The sequence below is a fragment of the Bolinopsis microptera genome, chromosome 8 (assembly GCF_026151205.1).
Source record: "Bolinopsis microptera isolate Bmic1 chromosome 8, MBARI_Bmic_1.0, whole genome shotgun sequence".
Taxonomy (NCBI): domain Eukaryota; kingdom Metazoa; phylum Ctenophora; class Tentaculata; order Lobata; family Bolinopsidae; genus Bolinopsis; species Bolinopsis microptera.
In genome coordinates this window covers 2,469,211-2,484,581 of record NC_087079.1, presented here as the reverse complement: position 1 = coordinate 2,484,581, position 15,371 = coordinate 2,469,211, and the positions used below count along the sequence as shown (strand labels likewise).

The window sequence follows — 15,371 nt, the reverse complement described above, 5'->3', positions numbered from 1 at the left end:
GCTTTTGGATAGCAACAAATTGTTCAAGATGAGTTGCAGTTTGAGGGGACCATAATGACAGAACAATATACCTAATTAACGATAAATAGAACGATCTTTTCTGCCTTTTATCAGTAGTGAAATGACATGTTCTCTTGAGTAGTCCAAGTCTGGAGTTAGCTTTGGAAACAAGCGCTTTACATTGTGCTCCCCGATTAAACCTCGAGTTTATTTCGACTCCTAAATCTGACTGACAGCAATGTAATGCCATATAAAGTAATGTAATGCCATCTTGCCATATAAAGCAATGTAATGCCATATAAAGCAATGTAATGCCATATAGAGCGATTTAATGCCATATAAAGCAATGTAATGCCATATAAAGCAATACCATTATCTGTCCGGTACCATTATAATATTATGTACATTTATAAAATGTAGAAAATATAAAAATGTTTTTATAGTTGTAAAATAAAACCTACTTGGTGTACACACTCACAGCTAACTTCATGTGTTAACATAGTGTCTACAGAGCTATCCGTAGCTGCCACAACTGCGGAGCCACCCTGCTTCAGTTCAACTGTTTTAGATCACAATATCCTTGTCTGCTTGTGACTGCTTGTGACCTTTTTTTAATTATTTGTGACTGCTTGTGACGTTTATGCTTGCTATTATTTTGGGCCCACAAACTCGTCCTGTCTACGTATACTATATAAGTGTATTATATAACTTTGTTAGATTTATCAGAGTACACTAATACTCCTTAGTTCCTTACATAACATTTACAATAGGTAAAATTGTTGGTCGCCTGGGAACTATACACTGTTGTTGCTACACTGCTAATACGTTTCAAGGAGAGCTGTGTTCTTGTTGGATCCCCGTTCATATGAGGCCGCACACTGCACATGTTATAGTCAATAGTCATGCTTATCATATAGGTTGCTTTTTTAAATCCGTTGCATAAATTAATGAATGAATTCATCTCGCTTTTTAAATAATTTGGAAGTTTTTTTGCTTTTTCATTATTAGCTAATGTCGATCTTACTTGTTGTTTTTGTCGTGTAACTATTTCAGTTTATTGTTGAACATTTTTTATAACGAACATAAGTCTCTTGGCATCAATGCCGTTGCGACGATGTTTCAAAGTTTCGATGATGTTTTCAGCGTTCTTTCACTATTTTAACGATGTTTTCTGTATTCTGTGCTGTTTTTATCAGATTAAACATATTTGTTTTAGACACTACTTTCGTAGTGGTTCTGGAAGCCTTCAATGCAGCTAAACAGATTACAACAAGCTATATAGTATATATAGGTATGACAATTTTAATTTTTCTGTTACCATAAAAAAGCAAGGTTAAATGTTTTTATCCTCCTACCTCAACGAACTTGGTAATTTTAAGTCAATATTATGCGAATATTCTAACTATAGTCACTGATATTTCTCAGACAAAATGACAGCTTGCCCAACTATCATGAGTAAACTTATGTTATTTGAAGACGTGAATCTTTACTTTTACATCGTCATTGCATTTGTCTATCTATAAGTAAACGTCATTATTTTAAGATTACGTTACAAATCATCACGTAAATAACGACTTTATATATATATAGATTAGATAAAGGTATAAACTATAAAGCATGGAGCACCGACAAAATCAACAGCAATAGGACGGTCACTACGTTAATAACGTTGACAACAATGTCGAAACAAAAACGAATAATCAAACTATTATACCACATGACGTGTTCTTTAAAATAAATAAATTTGTCATAAATGATATTCGCCGAATGCCCTGTTATATGTGCCTTGACAGTTGACAAGTGACCAAATGTAGACAACATTAGCGAACATCAAACACCAGATGACCAGTAAACTGGGCATTACATCGGACCCTGAGTGAACCTGTGAGTGGAGCGATGCACATAAATTATAAGTCATAGAGCAACTAGAATACGATTAAGAAACAATAAGTTTTATTTTACATTCCTTTCATCATAAATTGAATTAGTTTACTAGAAATTAACTATAGAATGTTCTATGCTGATAATAATACATGATCCAGATCATATAGTTAACTCAAATAACTTTATTAAAATGTGTGTATTTGAATCATTGCAAGTAGTTGATTTTAATAATATAGTTAATTTTAATAATATAGTTAATTTTAATAATATAAGAAAGGGTCAGTTTATCCATAATCTAAGACGTATTAACATCACCTGAGCTCATGTAAGGAGCTTGATATTAACAAAAGTGAAAGAGGTAAAAGAGGTGACTGAAAACAGCTAGAAGACGGTCAGCGCATTTCCAAATAACTAAGACTGCAAACTACAACAATCATAACACCACAATATTTGCACTCTACCGAATACTAGGCAGTGTGTTGGAGGGTGGTCTACAAAAACCATTGCACTGAGCTGACTACTGATCATGCCCTGTATTGTATGTCATTAACGGCTACCAGTTTAACTTGAGTTGCTTGGCTTGCTTCCTGTGTGTGTCAGCTAATTATTCTCACAATGTTTTAATTGCATTCATAAAACTAGATCTGACAAGTTTAATGGTAGACCATCTTGACAAGTTAATCTTACACACGTTACAGTTAAAACTGACAACTGATAAACTGACAACTAGAACTGACAACTAGAACTGACAACTAGAACTGACAACTAGAACTGGCAACTAGAACTGGCAACTAGAACTGACAACTAGAACTGGCTACTAGAACTGGCATCTAGAACTGACAACTAGAACTGGTAACTAGAACTGGCAACTAGAACTGACAACTAGAACTGGCTACTAGAACTGGCATCTAGAACTGACAACTAGAACTGGTAACTAGAACTGGCAACTAGAACTGGCAACTAGAACTGACAACTAGAACTGGCAACTAGAACTGGCAACTAGAACTGGCAACTAGAACTGGCAACTAGAACTGACAACTAGAACTGACAACTAGAACTGACAACTAGAACTTGCAACTAGAACTGGCAACTAGAACTGGTAACTAGAAGTGGCAACTAGAACTGACAACTAGAACTGACAACTAGAACTGGCAACTAGAACTGGCAACTAGAACTGACAACTAGAACTGGCTACTAGAACTGGCATCTAGAACTGACAACTAGAACTGGTAACTAGAACTGGCAACTAGAACTGGCAACTAGAACTGACAACTAGAGCTGGCAACTAGAACTGGCAACTAGAACTGGCAACTAGAACTGGCAACTAGAACTGACAACTAGAACTGACAACTAGAACTGACAACTAGAACTTGCAACTAGAACTGGCAACTAGAACTGGTAACTAGAAGTGGCAACTAGAACTGACAACTAGAACTGACAACTAGAACTGGCAACTAGAACTGGCAACTAGAACTGACAACTAGAACTGGCTACTAGAACTGGCATCTAGAACTGACAACTAGAACTGGTAACTAGAACTGGCAACTAGAACTGGCAACTAGAACTGACAACTAGAGCTGGCAACTAGAACTGGCAACTAGAACTGGCAACTAGAACTGGCAACTAGAGCTGACAACTAGAACTGACAACTAGAACTGACAACTAGAACTTGCAACTAGAACTGGCAACTAGAACTGGTAACTAGAAGTGGCAACTAGAACTGACAACTAGAACTGGCAACTAGAACTGGTAACTAGAACTGGCAACTAGAACTGGCAACTAGAACTGACAACTAGAACTGGCTACTAGAACTGGCATCTAGAACTGACAACTAGAACTGGTAACTAGAACTGGCAACTAGAACTGGCAACTAGAACTGACAACTAGAACTGGCAACTAGAACTGGCAACTAGAACTGGCAACTAGAACTGGCAACTAGAACTGACAACTAGAACTGACAACTAGAACTGACAACTAGAACTTGCAACTAGAACTGGCAACTAGAACTGGTAACTAGAAGTGGCAACTAGAACTGACAACTAGAACTGGCAACTAGAACTGGTAACTAGAACTGGCAACTAGAACTGGCAACTAAACTATAACTCAAACTGACACAAGCTAACGAGGAATATCACGGATGCGAAATATTGAGTCACAATGTGGAGCCTTATCACACGCATTACACATTGAGAATAGAAGGTTTACTATGTCGATCTATAATTTAATTTCAAATTGGAACAAAAATTCGGACAAACTGCGTGCCCAAGTCATCAAGAGAAAGAAAAACTAAATACATAGGTGAGTAGGTCCAGGTCTGCAACTAATGATTTCCAGTAGAATATTTTTATAAAATAAATCAATCTGTAATTAAATTGTCATTAGATTAGTTAGTTTAACGAACAGCCTGATAATTAAACCTCTTAATTCACACACAAAAATCAAACACAGAAATACCAGCTATCGAAGCTAATGATTACGTTTCACGCTCTGCAGTCATAATGACGGTGATCCTAATGTTGTGAACATTAAACGATAGGAGCATGTACACACATCCTCATTTGTGTGTATAGGTGGATTATTGGCACTTTGCAAATCAATTGCATCAACTCCATATATATCGGGGTCTCTTAATCGACTAGTAATTGATCAACAACCTAAAGTGCTTAAAGTTCACCATCATGCAGGCTAGCATACTAAGGTATGCAGGCTAGCATACTAAGGTATGCGAATAAGACCTGCAGAGCGCAATTTCTGGTTTTGTTCACGGGTGAACAAAACCAGAAACCAGCTCACCAGCATGCAGTGAGCCGTGTTCACCGTGTAAGGCTCTGACATCAGGTTATTCGATTATATACTTTATACTGACTATCAGGATTACTTTACCTAGGATGATGTCGGTTTTTTTAAAGCAAACTTCAAACTTTGAGCAAAAAGGAATTTCTGACGACTGAGACAACTTAGTTTATTGATATTGGATTGCTGTAAACGTTCTCAACTTGTACGATAAATGTAAATCTAGATATATACATAAATTATAAATATACTACTACCAATTGAGAGTATTAACACAAATTGTGTTATATAGTAACGTGTTGAAATTATTATCTATTGAACTGTTGGCGGTTTCTTTACTTCTACTCAACAAACAACATGACACTCTAAATAAACTCTCCACTACGTTATTTACTTAACAAACAAAAGCGATTCAAAAAACATTCAACCAAAACCACAAAACACCACCACTCACCAGTCACCAGACCCCGTAATAGTGTTGCCAGCAGCTACAAGCTCTACAACATACACGCAAACACTCTGCTGGTGCCACTCACAAATACCAGCACTGGCATTAACAAAGTGATTACCACCAGTGGGCCGCCTCCCTCCACCACCACCAGGGGGCTGCCTCCCTCGCTCCCTCCACCCGGTGTACTTATGATTGTGTGGTGTATTTGGTTATCATATTCATTGTCAGGCAGAGCTCTCCAGGTTATGCTAAATGCTAATGGCTTGCGGGCTTGCTAATTCCTTTACCTGACTAGCAGGGATCCTTTATCTGACCCTTTGTAGCAGCTGCTACCACGCTCCTTTATTCTACCCTGCAGGTAACAGCACAGTGACATCTGCCAACCTGCTGCTCCATTTATATCATCATCTGCCTTGCAGCTCCGTACCTGTTACATCATAACAGTTTACCGATTGTCATGCTTCATTTCATCCGATTACAATATGTATCATGTAGATAGAGGTAATGGTCCATTAGATTTGTATCTCGTAGCCGATAAAGGATGTGGAGGGTCTGTTTAGAGAGGGTGATTATGGTAATGAGAGTGGTTATTAAATGAAGAAGAGCAATGGTATTACGTCGGGTAAGTCAAGGGACAGTCGGTTGTTCAGGCAGCAAGCTATGTCAAGATAGCTACAAGATTTGTTTAAACAAACCACTAGTCGACTCAGCCAAAATGTTGCAATTTGTCGAAGGACACTTAGCGATTACTGGTCGTTTGTTCCGGTTAACAAGTAACAACTGCAGCCGACAAACACACCGGCCCTTGTAGCGCTCAGTAGATCAGTATATCAGTGGTGTGATCTGTCTCTGTGTGCTCTGTCTCTTGTAAGGGTCCTGTCTAAGGCTCAGTATATCAGCGGTGTCACCGCTCAGTATATCAGCGGTGTGATCTGTCTCTGTGTGCTCTGTCTCTTGTAACGCTCAGTATATCAGTGGTGTGATCTGTCTCTGTGTGCTCTGTCTCTTGTAACGCTCAGTATATCAGTGGTGTGATCTGTCTCTGTGTGCTCTGTCTCTTGTAACGCTCAGTATATCAGTGGTGTGATCTGTCTCTGTGTGCTCTGTCTCTTGTAACGCTCAGTATATCAGTGGTGTGATCTGTCTCTGTGTGCTCTGTCTCTTGTAACGCTCAGTATATCAGTGGTGTGATCTGTCTCTGTGTGCTCTGTCTCTTGTAACGCTCAGTATATCAGTGGTGTGATCTGTCTCTGTGTGCTCTGTCTCTTGTAACGCTCAGTATATCAGTGGTGTGATCTGTCTCTGTGTGCTCTGTCTCTTGTAACGCTCAGTATATCAGTGGTGTGATCTGTCTCTGTGTGCTCTGTCTCTTGTAACGCTCAGTATATCATAGGTGTGATATGTCTCTGTGTGCTCTGTCTCTTGTAACGCTCAGTAATCAGTGGTGTGATCTGTCTCTGTGTGCTCTGTCTCTTGTAACGCTCAGTATATCAGTGGTGTGATATGTCTCTGTGTGCTCTGTCTCTTGTAACGCTCAGTATATCAGAGGTGTGATATGTCTCTGTGTGCTCTGTCTCTTGTAACGCTCAGTATATCAGTGGTGTGATCTGTCTCTGTGTGCTCTGTCTCTTGTTACGCTCAGTATATCAGTGGTGTAATCTGTCTCTGTGTGCTCTGTCTCTTGTAACGCTCAGTATATCAGTGGTGTAATCTGTCTCTGTGTGCTCTGTCTCTTGTAACGCTCAGTAATCAGTATATCAGCGGTGTGATCTGTCTCTGTGTGCTCTGTCTCTTGTAACGCTCAGTATATCAGTGGTGTGATATGTCTCTGTGTGCTCTGTCTCTTGTAACGCTCAGTATATCAGTGGTGTGATCTGTCTCTGTGTGCTCTGTCTCTTGTAACGCTCAGTATATCAGAGGTGTGATATGTCTCTGTGTGCTCTGTCTCTTGTAACGATCAGTATATCAGTGGTGTGATCTGTCTCTGTGTGCTCTGTCTCTTGTAACGCTCAGTATATCAGAGGTGTGATATGTCTCTGTGTGCTCTGTCTCTTGTAACGCTCAGTATATCAGTGGTGTGATATGTCTCTGTGTGCTCTGTCTCTTGTAACGCTCAGTATATCAGTGGTGTGATCTGTCTCTGTGTGCTCTGTCTCTTGTAACGCTCAGTATATCAGTGGTGTGATCTGTCTCTGTGTGCTCTGTCTCTTGGAACGCTCAGTATATCAGTGGTGTGATCTGTCTCTGTGTGCTCTGTCTCTTGTAACGCTCAGTATATCAGTGGTGTAATCTGTCTCTGTGTGCTCTGTCTCTTGGAACGCTCAGTATATCAGTGGTGTGATCTGTCTCTGTGTGCTCTGTCTCTTGTTACGCTCAGTATATCAGAGGTGTGATATGTCTCCGTGTGCTCTGTCTCTTGTAACGCTCAGTATATCAGTGGTGTGATATGTCTCTGTGTGCTCTGTCTCTTGTAACGCTCAGTATATCAGTGGTGTGATCTGTCTCTGTGTGCTCTGTCTCTTGTAACGCTCAGTATATCAGTGGTGTGATCTGTCTCTGTGTGCTCTGTCTCTTGTAACGCTCAGTATATCAGTGGTGTGATCTGTCTCTGTGTGCTCTGTCTCTTGTAACGCTCAGTATATCAGTGGTGTGATCTGTCTCTGTGTGCTCTGTCTCTTGTAACGCTCAGTATATCAGTGGTGTGATATGTCTCTGTGTGCTCTGTCTCTTGTAACGCTCAGTATATCAGTGGTGTGATCTGTCTCTGTGTGCTCTGTCTCTTGTAACGCTCAGTATATCAGTGGTGTGATCTGTCTCTGTGTGCTCTGTCTCTTGTAACGCTCAGTATATCAGTGGTGTAATCTGTCTCTGTGTGCTCTGTCTCTTGTAACGCTCAGTATATCAGTGGTGTGATCTGTCTCTGTATGCTCTGTCTCTTGTAACGCTCAGTATATCAGTGGTGTGATCTGTCTCTGTGTGCTCTGTCTCTTGTTACGCTCAGTATATCAGTGGTGTGATATGTCTCTGTGTGCTCTGTCTCTTGTAACGCTCAGTATATCAGTGGTGTGATCTGTCTCTATGCTCTGTATCTGGGCTCGGAGAGGTGTCAGGGTTACAATAGCTGTGGGGTTACAAGCCCAAATTAACATACTGAATGAAACGGAGCGAGTTGGACTATTGTTGGGCAAATCGTATGCATCTTACTCGTTGGTCGTTGCTTCTAAGTGAAAGAGTAAGTAGAGTTTAATGATGAATACTTAATGATACGGCATAGTAAAATTATATATCACGATATATACATAGTCTTAGTCTCCATTACATTGAGGATTTCAATGGCGCCAAGGTCGCTCTTGAGCCCAATTGGTAATGAGAAACGCCCAAATTTTCGGGTTGGTTCTGTGCTCAGCCGGAAGTAAGGCAGTGTCCGGAAGTTAGGCAGTGTCCGGAAGTAAGGCAGTGTCCGGAAGTTAGGCAGTGTCCGGAAGTAAGGCAGTGTCCGGAAGTTAGGCAGTGTCCGGAAGTAAGGCAGTGTCCGGAAGTTAGGCAGTGTCCGGAAGTTAGGCAGTGTCCGGAAGTTAGGCAGTGTCCGGAAGTTAGGCAGTGTCCGGAAGTTAGGCAGTGTCCGGAAGTTAGGCAGTGTCCGGAAGTTAGGCAGTGTCCGGAAGTTAGGCAGTGTCCGGAAGTTAGGCAGTGTCCGGAAGTTAGGCAGTGTCCGGAAGTTAGGCAGTGTCCGGAAGTTAGGCAGTGTCCGGAAGTTAGGCAGTGTCCGGAAGTTAGGCAGTGTCCGGAAGTTAGGCAGTGTCCGGAAGTTAGGCAGTGTCCGGAAGTTACTGGTTCAGTCAATGCTAAGAACTCAAATTCATAATTGAGTTGAAGTTGTATGATTCTAGTTTTCGTTTAGTTTTCACTAACGAATAAAACATTATTCTTTCTAAGCTTTCCACGCTAGCTAAATCTTTAACGGATTATCCTTAGTTAATTAGTGGGCTTCCTATTATGAGTTTACTAGAGTGGTAATGCCAAACGGTTTTCTCCAAGAAGATATGGTTATCAGTATAGTTTAAAATTCATACGATTGAATAAGTTTGGTTCTGTTAAGGTTCGAAAGAAATATTTACTCGCCCTTTTCCCGATAAGCACTTAATATTACGATAAGAAAATCACGGTATTCTAATTTTTGGTATTGTGTACCCTGATCAATGATCATAAAGAATATTATTATCGACAATTATTACTAAATTGGATAAAGTGGCAAGTGTAAACAAGTGCAACGTGCATAGATTAGCTTGTTCTCTTATGCTTTAATTGTTACAATTTGACACTTCTGCAGAAAACAAAAGTGTTATGGCAAATGACAAAATGTGCAAAGAATATGCAAAGATAAGCTATTTAATTTGTTACAGTTTGTTACTTCTGCAGAAAAAACAAACTCTCTGATTAGTGTACTATCACATATTATAAAAAGCTTATAAGTTTCTTATATCTTCCCCTCTCTCGATCTAGCTGTCAGTAAAAACTGTGATGACAGGAAAAATAAAGCAATATGCACTTCTAATCAAAGACAAAAGAATAGAGGAAAAGTTAAAGAGCAAGTTTTTAATTTAAAGCATAATTTTATTTACGCTGTTCTTTCTATATCATGAAAACTATTGCAAAACTATATGAAAACTATTAGAACAGCAAGCTGTGTCGCTTCTTTCAGCCATCGTTGAAAGAAAAAACTATTGTTACAAAGTTTACCAATGTGCAGGGATAAAAGCCTAAACAGGAAGTCTGCACACCTTAGTACTTGTCGGGATGTGAGGTATAAATAGACACCAGGCTTGGAGAGAGAGGGTTGATGTCTAAAAAGTATAGATCAGAATAAACTCTCGATTAGAAGTTTGAACATAAGCCCATATTGGTGAGTAATCATTAGTTACCAACGTCTAGTAGCAAAACTTATTCCACCAGTAGATCCGAGACCAAACGATGTTAGCTGTTGCCAATAACGGTCTACTCAATAAGTTATCCACCCATGTGATTATCTACCGTTATCTACCCAGTTATCGGGAACGCTACAACAGAACCATTAAACCCCATTAACAACACGAAAATTGCACACAACTTGCAAGGAGTTGGAAACAGTTTTACACCGTGCAGTGCTCTAATAATACAGCCTCTCTCTCTCCCAACTCTAGAGTTGCTCTACAGATCTCGGAGTGAGCTGATCCTCGTTAGCTCGTTGGGTTCCGGGCTGCGGTAGCACGTGCACTGCCTGGTAGCTACACATGTACGCATCATAATCCAGGCCAAGCACTGCCACTCCTGCACGTGCTACGACCACTACATTCCGATGTGAAAAAATGTGGCAGTTGTGAGAAAATTGGAATATTCGCAGAGTAATTTAAGTAAAAGTTTGTGTAGGGATTAGGGATGAGTGACGCAGACAGTTTGCAGACGCAAGGTTCATTTCAATTATGCATATCTTAAGCACGCTCCATGTATTTTCAGTACCTAGCAAAGACAAAGAATATCAAGAAGATTTGTTTCTAAATTCTCACGGAGCAACAGTCACTAGGCTCGCATAATTGGGATTGATGAAAATTTGTACGTATACATCGAGCATAATTATATCTAATCAGCTCTTGTAACCTAGCATAACGGACAGATTTGCTGACGTGAAGCGCCCAAATGCAAATTTATATCCAGAAATTCAATCTATGGAGTAGTAACATGATATGATTTATTAGTTATTTTGTTGTGGCTAATATTTTTGGTGAAGAAGATGTCTGAGAAACAATTGAGGTTACATATTATTCTAATATGAAGAAGCAATGCGTGCAATTTTAGCCATTATAATCTTCGGTAGGGCCCTTGAGCATATTTTCTGATCGTCCCTTTTAAGCCTTACGTTAATTCGGAATTTTCTGTTCAACCAATCTATACTAACCTCGAAAATTGAGATAGGCCCTCAATGCATGTTGCATGCCTGCTCCTGCAAGCCATGATGCAAGCCATGATGATGAAGTAAGCGTACATATCGAAAACAAATTGTATTCCAATCCATTAAGATTAGACCAAACATAGGCTGCTTTACCAAACATAGTATTAATAGTAATACGAAAGAATGAACAAATAAATAACAATACGGATTGTACATCATACAACTCGACAGATTATATACATTTTAAACGTACGATCCCAGAGAAGAGAGAGAGGACATGTAATTCACACTCGGAGTGTTTACTAACTAACTCTCTTAACTCTCTCTTGGATCTTTGCCATGGCCCCTTTGTGACCATTGTGGTCATTGTGACGTGATACTAAAGAATACTTGGATATTACCTACTAGGGCTCACTCATAAAGTCATAAGAATAGGGGGTCTAAACTACTCTAAATACGTAGATCATACAAATTTTATCGATCCCACGAGACTTTTTGAAAATATTGCACGTGCAAATTGTAAAGTCTTTGTTAGTGTTTACCGAAAATAAGGGTTTAAGAGGATTCTTACAGCCACTCAACGCTATGACCTCTATCGTTATTTTGGCTGACTATTAGATTAAATATCTTAGATTCCCAACTTGACCACTGCACTACTCCAAACCTAACTGGCTAACTGCCAAGTACCACTTAAAACGGCTCCTCTCGAGTGCGCACTAACCGGCTTCTAACGAGGCACCATATGGTCACCACTGACTAGCTACTTACCGGCTATACCGGCTATACCGGCTATACTCAAAACTAGCAGGTTGCGCAACAAAATAGTGCTAACAAGTTAATTATAACTGATCTTCTTATCACCAAGCATCTTCTACGACACAACTTGATTTGTATCTCAAAGCGAATATGATCCTCTAAATAAAGCAGACCGCTATTGTTGTGAGTTTATGTAATATTCATTTATTCATTTATTCCTCAGCATCGCATAACAATGATCACAAAGGAGCCATGGTGGGGATCCAGGAGAGCAAGCTTTTAACCACTCCGAGTACATTTCCTCACTGGAGGTTTACATGTATTTAGTCTTCACATTTACACATGTTGTATAATATTCACTGCATTGTGTGTAGGTTTGATGCGCATTCTCATGACTCTGTTTGGTTTAATAATTTACACTATTCGAAGTCTCATGAATTGGATATTATGCATTTGTCCTTGCTACATGTATATTTCTTGATTGGGTGGTATAATTGCTACCTCATATAAAAACCCCTAGCAGACTACCATTGTCGTCTCCAGTGTCCAAGACCCAAGTCCTACATCGGGAGTCTATTTGATCTATCTAGTAAACCAGCCAGTCTACTTACTGAGCCAGTCTACTTACTGAGTCAGTCTACTTACTGAGTCAGTCTACCTACTAAGTCAGTCTACTTACTGAGTCAGTCTACTTACTAAGTCATGTCAGTCTACTTACTGAGTCAGTCTACCTACTAAGTCAGTCTACTGATCTGTGATAATCACGTATTCCGCATCCAAGTAAGAGTGAGCTTGTCATATTATGTGATCATTACGTCTGCTTGATATTGCCTAAGTTAGCTTCCAGCCATGTTGGAAGGGTCATCAGCGAATTTCTAACTTTTATAAGTTAGATTAATTCAACATAATTTTATATGCAAATATCATTCAGCCTAGATTTCATTCTGAGGAATTCGGCTGGTATGCGAATCGACTCAATCGAGCTGCCGCAGAGTTTTGTAACTTCAGCCCCATTGGGAAACAAAAGTAGCAACCCTTGAAATGATGCTCAAGATGGTCACTTAACTTCCTAATTCCTATGGAGTCATTTGGACTGGACAGATTTGTTGTATTGGCCCTGGCCCTTAACTGCCTAATTTGCTAAACAAAGTCTTAATTCAGATACTGTCATCGTTAATAAAAAGTGTTTTGTGCTTCAACCTAAAATTCGCCTAACAAATTATCGAGATGACATTTAACTCTGAAAACGTGTGAAACTAAGTCAGAAGAACGTTTCAGACTGTCAAATCTAAGTCCAAACGTGAACGGGTTTAGCAAAAACAAACTTAACAAACTTGTTGGATGCTACAGTTAGATCAACCATCCGTGCCACCATTCATAAACAAAATACAATATAGCCGACATCCTCAAGACTCATCTATAAGCCTACACATGCAAGCAAGGCTGCACAAGCAAAACAAAACGGTTATCATATCAAACGGTATGTATCAGCTGCTAATCATGAGTCGTGCGTCTAATAACACTCTCGCCTCATCTCTCTGCACTGGGCAATTATTATATCACAATATTATAGTGAATATTTGATTTAGCGAGCCTGTTAAGGTAGTTATCATCAACCCCACTCAGGTCAGAACAATGCGAATTTACTCTAGACAACCTCTACCCCCGTGCATATTGCATAAGTCATTAGAGATTAAGTTAAAGTATTCATTGTGTGCCTGTGACTTGTCACTAGAAATTTGATGCAAGTGGGGTGGCAGTGAAGCTTCTTAGTGACCAGTGACGAATCAAATACATATAATCCAGGGAGCTGCTTGAACGTGAGAGGACCGAGAGTCGCAAAGACGTTACATAAATTAATGGTGAATGAACATTGAATATTTTATGCACTAGAACAGAATGAAATTGCGTAGTCAATGCTGTAATGAAACTGAAAACAAAGAGCACTGTCTTCTTTGAATACTATTTGAATTTTGAACCAATTTTAAAATCAACCGATATTTCTTTGGACTCTAATGGACGCTATCAAAAGTGGCTGAAACTGAAAGCGTAATCAAGTTGTCTTGATATAATCTCTCTCGTGAAAGTTAAAGTGATTTCATTTACTTAATGCAACATGCACCACATTGTCACGCTTTCAATTTACGTTTTCCATGATTATACCATATAACTAGAGGCAATTGATTACAAGCGTGAAAAATGGGTTTCTATTATCTATGTCTACTATACTCCTCGTCATTTCCATTTTTACATTTAAGCCGTGTTAGCGCTAACGTTTTTTTTTCTACTAATATTAATTTTTACCTTATTTATTTGATAACTAATCTGTGATGAATTTAGTGCACTGATTTTGAAACTGAGCTATTGGCTATATCAGATTCACAAACAGCGAGTCTGAAGCCAACGAATGGAACTCTCAATCCTAAATAGAAATACGTTCACCATATTTCGACTTAAAGCGAACTGAACAAGTGCACTCAAGCTCTCAAGGGAAGACCAAGTCAGCCAAGAATTATGTACACATTGATAATAATAATTGAGAACCCGGCCGACAAATCAGAACCTCGAGAATATTTACATAGTGAACAAATGACGATTAAATTAACCCACCGTGTATACTGAAAGAGCAGACATTATGTCGGGACAAAGCACGGCCAGTCTCACGAAGATACCTGGGATGGGATTATTGCATGAGATACACACAGATTAATAATAGTAATCTACAAGCAAATGATCCTCTATAATAATATACCAGCAGCTGGCCATGTGACCCACTAAGTATTGTTAATTGTACATTGCAATTTCCATGGTGACATCCGCGTGCACGTGTGGGTTCTAATTGAGTGGTAGAGTCATGATCTAGACCGGTAGTTCATAATGTACTTGTAGATGATAAAATCATATTGTGTGTTATCTAACTTAGATTACGAGATAAGTAACTGTGACTGTACCTGTTATCTAACCAATATTTAAAGGACCGTAATGAGTTTGGTTGAGTGGCAGGCGAGAGTCCTGATCAAGAGCGGCAGTTCATTATGTACCTGTAGAACCTGCACTGAAACGTAAAGTGACCAAACCGCGACTTTTAATATCTAACTTAGATTCTACCTCAGATTCCGAGGAAAGTAATAATTAAACAAGCACCTTGGGAATTGGACTAGCAAGTGCACGACCAGAATTTATTACCAGGTTACCGGGGTTAATTTTCGTATTACGCGGGTCAATTACGTGTGAACAATTGGCCTTATTAACTGAATAATCGATCTTTCCTCTGAGTTAAATGTGGCTAATAACTAAATTAAAACTATACTTTGTGAAATGCTGTCAATTTGTACACTAGCTGGGTGAGATAGTGCTGTAATTACTGCTGCTGAACAAGTTTGTGTATAAGTGTGTAAATTAGTGTTATACAATTCATAATTATCAATGAGTCAGTTAATAGTAAAAAATAAACTATTAAATATTGGGAATATTTACAAAAGCTCTCATACCGCACTTTTCAAAACTTAGTGCATAAGATAGGGATAACTGTGTCTAAGGTTTGCTGAAAGTATGAAGTAA

The 15,371-nt window shown here is 39.2% G+C and overlaps 1 protein-coding gene across 16 annotated transcripts in view; it reads left to right on the top strand.

Annotated features, from left to right (window-relative positions):
• LOC134819287 (uncharacterized) overlaps positions 1-15,371 on the top strand; it is a 52,567-nt gene that overhangs the window by 15,379 nt on the left and 21,817 nt on the right. Inside the window, exon 1 of one of the 16 annotated variants that reach the window (XM_063829135.1) lies at positions 972-981. The exons of the other annotated variants lie outside the window; for them this stretch is intronic. The gene's annotated coding sequence lies outside the window, so the exon portion shown is untranslated. Of the gene's footprint in view, positions 1-971; positions 982-15,371 lie in introns of those variants that run through there. 16 annotated transcript variants of the gene reach the window in all.